Here is a 6886-nt window from a genome sequence, read left to right as displayed (position 1 = left end):
CTCTTGTCTTAAATGTCAGGACCAACCTGCTTAGCCCCGGGTTCCTACGCTCCTCATAGGGCAATATAAGATTGGATGATGGATGGATAGATGAATAATAAAAACTATGCCAAAAATGCCATGCCAGATTTGTCAGTAAGTCTACCTGACAGACTATACATCATCTAGGTATCAGTGGAGCTTCATTACCTCGTGATAAATACACAGATGGACACATACAAACAAAGGTAATTGCATACAATGACAACAATCACTGCAGACATGACTAACCTTGCATCATCCAGGTATTGGTGAGTGACTGGAGGCATTTACCAAGAGAGTGCTTGTTTGGGCGACATTAAAGGCCTTGTGTATTGCTGCTCCCACTCCACAGTGGATGATAGGGAGGCCAGGGGATGAGGGGTGACAGGGTGGAGGAAGTGGGAGGCTCGGCTGATCAGTTTCGCCTGCCACACTAACAATTCCTGCTCGCTGGCTCAGATCTGATACTTGCTGAATGCCCTGTGGGATAACAAGTCACTTTAACCACTTCTCTGCAATTACACATATTTTCAGTACTGAATAATCCTGCTATATACAGACGACTTTATTCTGCTTGGGTAAATATAACAAACTGGAGAGGTCAGACACACCACTTGAACTGCTTGTTCATACACAGCATCCCAATATTTCTCCCCCAATTCCTACCTAAGAAAAGGAATGAGGTAGGATCCCTCTTCCTCCCCTCCAGAAAGAAAGAGTATAACAATCAAACAGCATACCCAGTGACATATGCCACAGTCATTAGCACACATCACCTAACAATCTGAAGTAATGGTTCCACATCATAAGTACGACCTGATTAATCATCTTTCCTTTAGCACTTAATAACTCCTACTGTAACACCTATACTTACTGTATAAGTACCAGAGGTAACACTCAATTTTTTCTCTATCATCCACACATGCACTACTCAAAATTACAATATGGTTACTCATACAAAATCCTAATATAAATGGGCTCCTGATGTTACCAGTAGCTACGTTTATGGAAATCTGTTCGTATGTAAGAGTACATAACCTATGGGCAAAAATGGGGACAGGGTGTTTAACCACCACCAAGTAACACCTATTATGCTATATATATAGTATAAGGCAATTTTCAACAAGAGTAAAGGTTAGTTATATCTAAAACACACAAAATTAAAATATGACTTAAAATAATGCGTATCTATTGTAATGGATGCATAAAGACCCCAAGAAAAGCTATTGGAATTGAAACCACATTCTCAAACTCCTGATTCTGGCGACTGATTGCATACAACAATTATTAACACGAGTGAAGTAACCCTTAAAGGATTAATGCTGCTGGCAATACATTGGAATAATTTATCTTACTAGTGCCAGTAGCCTTAATCCTGTATGGGGTGACCACAAACAAACTGCTTCCACACTGACTTGTCCTTTGGCTGCCCTCCCTCCAACTCATATCCTCCTCTCTCATATATCTTTCCAGTTCATCCTTCCATCTTATCCCCGGTCTCCCCTTCCACCTCATACACACACACTTTCCTGTCCAGTCTCTCGTACTTCAGCCTCCCCACATGCTATTTATGTCCTTTATTAACCCACCAGTTCACAGAAAATTATTCCTAACATGTTATGAAAACCAGGATACTTGATATCTTAATCGTGTCCCAGTTGTTGTAATGTCTAAGGTGATACACTGGCAAGTATTTATAATGGTCCCCTCTCAAATAACAGTATGAACAAGCCTCCATAAGTTTACTATTTAAAAAGGTTTACTGTCTGTTATTTTGATATTCCATCTAAGTGACTTATCATGAAGTGTTTGTTAAGACCAAGTGAAGACAGATGTAGTACACAAGCCATTTTACAAATAATTTAAGCTTAGTAAAGTATATAAAGAGGGATGCCTTCATGTGGTGTACTGGTCAGCTCCACTACCAAGTCTGACAAACATTCTTCAGCTCCTTCCCTATCCCCAGAAAAGTGGCTGGTGTGCTGCAGGAGGAGGGCAGCTGCAGCCCACAGTTCACTGGGCTCACATTTTATATGTGCTTTAGGACACTATGTGTTGTGTGGTGCTTGTGCAGGATTTGTGCATTACACTGACAAATTATAATACATATCACCTGTAGTGCTGCTAAGCAGTTGGGCCAGGGGCATTCCAACAGACAGGTACTTGTATACAATTGTCACAAGTGCTGGAGTGAACCCACTTTCATTTTCCTTCTCTCCTCTCATTGCTGCAGCCTTCAGATGACCCCAGTGACCTGGATGATGGTGAAGATGGTTTGGCTAATGACGAGGATGACGTATTGGTTGATACTGCCAACGATGAGGGTGACGTTCTGTCAACTAGTGCATGCATCAGCCGAGCAGAGCAGCAACTAACCTCGCTAAGTACACAGCTCTGGAAGTGTTGGGGAAGATATAGTAAATGACACGTAAATAAATAACTACATCAATTCATCCCAACTCTTATTCACCCATCAAGTTAAATAAGTAAATGAAGTGTCAATGAAAGTGTTAAAGTGATGCATACAAGTACATGAAGGATTTTTACGTTAGGAAAAAAATGAATGACCACCAAGATTATTAAAATAAATGAACACCAAGATTATTAAAATGAATGAACACCAAGATTATTAAAATGAATGTGGGGGCGCTCACCATCCACTCACTCGATGTAGTGCTGCTCTCGTGTGTCTGCCCTTTCCTTTCCTCCCTCCTTTCCTTCCTTCCTCTTCTGTCTTTCCTTACTTCATTCTTTCCTTATCCCTCTGCCTATGACTGACTCTACACTCCCTCTTTTGTCTTTCTTTCCTTCATTCTTTCCTCTTCCTTCTGCTTGTGGGTGACTCTATACTAAGTGACAAGCCAAATGGTTTCCTGTACAATAGGAAACCATTTACTACTCTGGGTGGTAACCATATAACCAAATTAAGGCGCCTGGTGGTTTAATGGGTAATTGTGGTGCTCCAGTCGGATTGGGCCAGTGAAGGTTTATATCTAAAGGATGGTTGGAGTTTATTGCTCATGTAATGCCACTCAGGGATGAGTGAGGCTGGTCACTCTCATCTTAAATGTCAGGTCCAACTTGCCTAGCCCTGAGCACCTACGGTCCTCATGGGGCAACATAGGATTGGATGATAATGATGATGAACATGATGATGATGAACACCAAGATTATTAAAATGAATGAACACCATGATTATTAATAAAGTTTGCATCCAGGTACATACAAGATTTTCACATATGGATAGGAAATGGATGATGAACTGTACAGACTGAATATGCAAGGGACAACCTCAGTGGGAAGACCAAATGTGTCTGCCACATTTTAGAAACCAACATACCTTAATGATCCAATGAGTAGCTGGATCAGTTGTAAATAAAGGTGCTGGCTGGTAAGCAGCAGTAGCAGGGTGAGGGGTGTCAGTTCTGGTATAGGGGTGGCAGCTATCTCAGAGTTTAACTGCTACACCAGCCCCAGATCTCAGCAGCCAAGCCAGGACGTCCCAGCTGGCCCCGTCTCGGGTGAAGGTGACAGGCCAGTAGCAGTGGTCAGAGGTGTCTGCTTCCAGGGTCATCGTGGATAGTTTTCTCAATTCCGGAAGCAGCGTTGGTGCTACCACCTCATACTTCACTCTAGGATACTCACATGCTCCTTGAAATCTGGATGGGATGGTAGTGGAGTTTGAATGTTATATGCAGCAGGCTGTTTGTGTGGCAACTTTCCTGACAGCACATCTCTGAAGGTCGCTGCTAGTGTATGTTTCTCAAAAAAAAAAAAAAAATCATACATGACTGCTTAAAAACTCAACTTTCACAATGAAAATCTTCAGACTCTGAGGTAAATAGAGAGGAGAAAAAAAATGGGAGAAATGGAGTTCCCCGAGCTAAGCCCTGTATTGGACTATATAGCCCCGCTAGGGTTACAGGAGCAAGCTACCACTCCCAGCACGGCAGCCCGTGGACTAATAACTTATTTTTGGCAAATATTTTTAGAGAGTCTGTCGGAGCGTGAATATGCCCGCAAGACACGCAAGTCAGGCAAAAACAACCCCGCGGTTTAGGGGCTAAATAACTAATTTCCACTGCTCTCACTCTTGACTTTTCCAAGCTTCATTTCCATATGTTAGAGTTGGTATCACAATACTGTCACACAGTGACTTTTTTACTTCCTTGTTTCTGAATCCTGCATAATGTGTTGTACTTTTCTTTTTCCATATTTCTGGACCCTACCTTACCCCCTTTTGCTGATGAGGACTGTCTGTATTTTCCTCTTGGCTAAAGTCCCTGGAACTGACAAAATTGGCGGGGAATGTTAGTGCTGGTTGATCTTTTGGTGGTGAATTGGTTGTCTGGACAGGTTTACATTCTGGAGGTAAAAAAAAAAAAAAAAAATAGGAGTTATGAAAGACTGATCAAAAGTTTGCAGGTAAATCCTCCCCAGTTCATTAAACAGGAGTCTTCATTATAAGTAACCCCTCAGTGTGCAGCAGATCACAGAAATTTATCTGAGATACATCTTTTGCTACTTGTTAAGCTGATTACCCACTTTCTCCTAATTTCTGTCTACCTATCCATTCATCTATCAATCTGTTTATAGACCGATGCCATAATTCTGGAAAGAGCGGCCACAAATGAATCATCTCCAGGTTACTCTGTCCTCCAGCATCAGGCTACCTTTTCTCTAACTTGCACCCCCCTACCTCATCGATGGACCTCTCCACCTCATCCTCAGTCACCACCCCCTTCCCCTTCGTTCCTGCAGATTACGGTCTCTTATTGTCCAGTGTTTTAACATGCCTCCTAATTAGCTGTAACAGTTGTATGGAAAACATTGTGGTATTATGGAACAAATCTATCTATCTCTATCTATAGCCCGACGCCCTAATCCCGCAAAAGGTGGCCGCAGACAAAACGCCTCCAAGTTGCTCTGTCACCCACCATTTGACTACCCTCCCCCCAACTCACCCCCCCCCTCCCTCATATACCTCTCAACTCCATCCCTCCACCTCATCCTCGGTCTACCTCTCCCTCTCCCTCCCTCCACCTCACCTACATACACCCTCTTAACCAGTCTTTCATTCTCCATTCTCTTCACATGTCCAAACCACCTCAGTGTATTTCTCCTAATCTTCTCAACTACATCCACACCCACCCCACAGCGTTCCTTCACTTCTTCATTTGTCAACCTGTCCTCCACGTCACTCCACATGCTCCTCTCAAGTAACTCATTTCCACTGCTCTCACTCTTGACTTGTTCCCCTCTTGCAAGGTCCATGCCTCGCTTCCATACGTCAGAGTAGGGATCACAATACTATCATGCAGTGACTTCTTAACTTCCATACTCACCTCCCTATTTCTCATCACTGCTTTCAGTGTACCAACAACCTTCCTTCCCTGCTGTACCCTTTCACGCACTTCATCCCCCAAATCACAGAGTAATAATAAGAACTGACTGTGACTGTATACGAAGACTGTTCAGCTAACTCATGGAATTTTTTTAATCTGAAAACCAATAAATTGAGGTTCAGAAGGTAATTACAGTTGCTGGTTTTAACAACTGGTTTCAAAAAACATCAACTGTACCATGGCCTATCTCAATATGGAGATTCCTTAAGACAATGCATGGGATCATCTGTTGAATGACTGATTGATAGATTGAAGGGGATTCCTTAAAGAAGAAGTATGGCATAAAATTTACATGACTGATCATTAAAAGAAGGGCTTAATTTGTTGCCATGGATTTTCAGGATGAGGTTTGGGCAGTTAGGACCACTTGGCTCAAGAGTGAGGCGGGGAGAGAGTTGTCAGGCAAATGTGAGATGCACAGGCATGAGGAAGCCAGCAGGTCTGACAGTGAGTTGTCAGGCAACCATGAGAAGCAAAAGTGTGAGGAGTGTGGCAAGGAAGTAGTTAAGATTACGCAGCACCAACTGGTTCACACAGGTGAGAGAAAACACAAGTGTGATGTTTGTGGCAAGACATTCTGCCACAGGAGCCATCTGACTAGACACACCAAGATTCACACTGGGGAGAGAAATTTTACACGTGAGCACTGTGGCAAGAGGTTTACAGTGAAAGACAGTCTAGTGAAGCACCTGGTTGTACACACAGGAGCAAGGGTGCGACAGTGTGATGACTGTGGAAAAAGTTTCACTCAAAAAGGTCACTTAGCAAGACATGCCCTCACCCACACAAGACAGAGGAAGTATGTCTGTGGACACTGTGGCAAAATGTTTTCTCTGAAAGACCACCTTAGGGTGCACACTCGCTTACACACTGGAGAGACAGTGTGTGCATGCAGTGTGTGCGGCAGAAAATTTAACCGCACAGATCATCTCAGAAAGCACATGTATGTACACACAGGGGAAAAGAAATACCACTGTGCAGATTGTGGTAAAGGTTTCAATAATAAGGAAGGTTTGGCTGATCATATGAGGCACCACACGGGAGGGCAGGCAGACCTGGAGTGCCAACACTGTGACAGGAAATATAAATCATCAAGAGGCCTCAGACTTCACAGACTCAAGCATAAAGTGTGAGGGCATAAGACTGAAAATAAGAGGCAGATTGCATAGACTCAAAAACAGCATTGTGTAAGACTGATTGTAAAAGGCAGATTTCAAAGCCTCAAAACAAAGTGTTAAGGTGTAAGACTGAATATAAAAAGCAGAGTCCACAGAGTCAAAAACATGCAAAGGTGTAAGACAGAATATAAAGGGCAGATTTCATAGACTCAAAAACACAGTGTGAAGACTGAACATAAAGGCAAATTTTGTAATTCATAGTAATGTCTTTTTCTGACACTGAGCAACATGAAATATGCTGCAAAAGGATGAAAATATAATACTTTGCAAACATTGTTAAAC

The sequence above is a fragment of the Coenobita brevimanus genome, chromosome 43 (genome assembly GCF_032717465.1).
Source record: "Coenobita brevimanus isolate Jiangsu-jjx chromosome 43, ASM3271746v2, whole genome shotgun sequence".
NCBI lineage: Eukaryota > Metazoa > Arthropoda > Malacostraca > Decapoda > Coenobitidae > Coenobita > Coenobita brevimanus.
The sequence above is the reverse complement of the archived record's forward strand: the minus strand, read 5'-3'. Positions refer to the sequence as shown.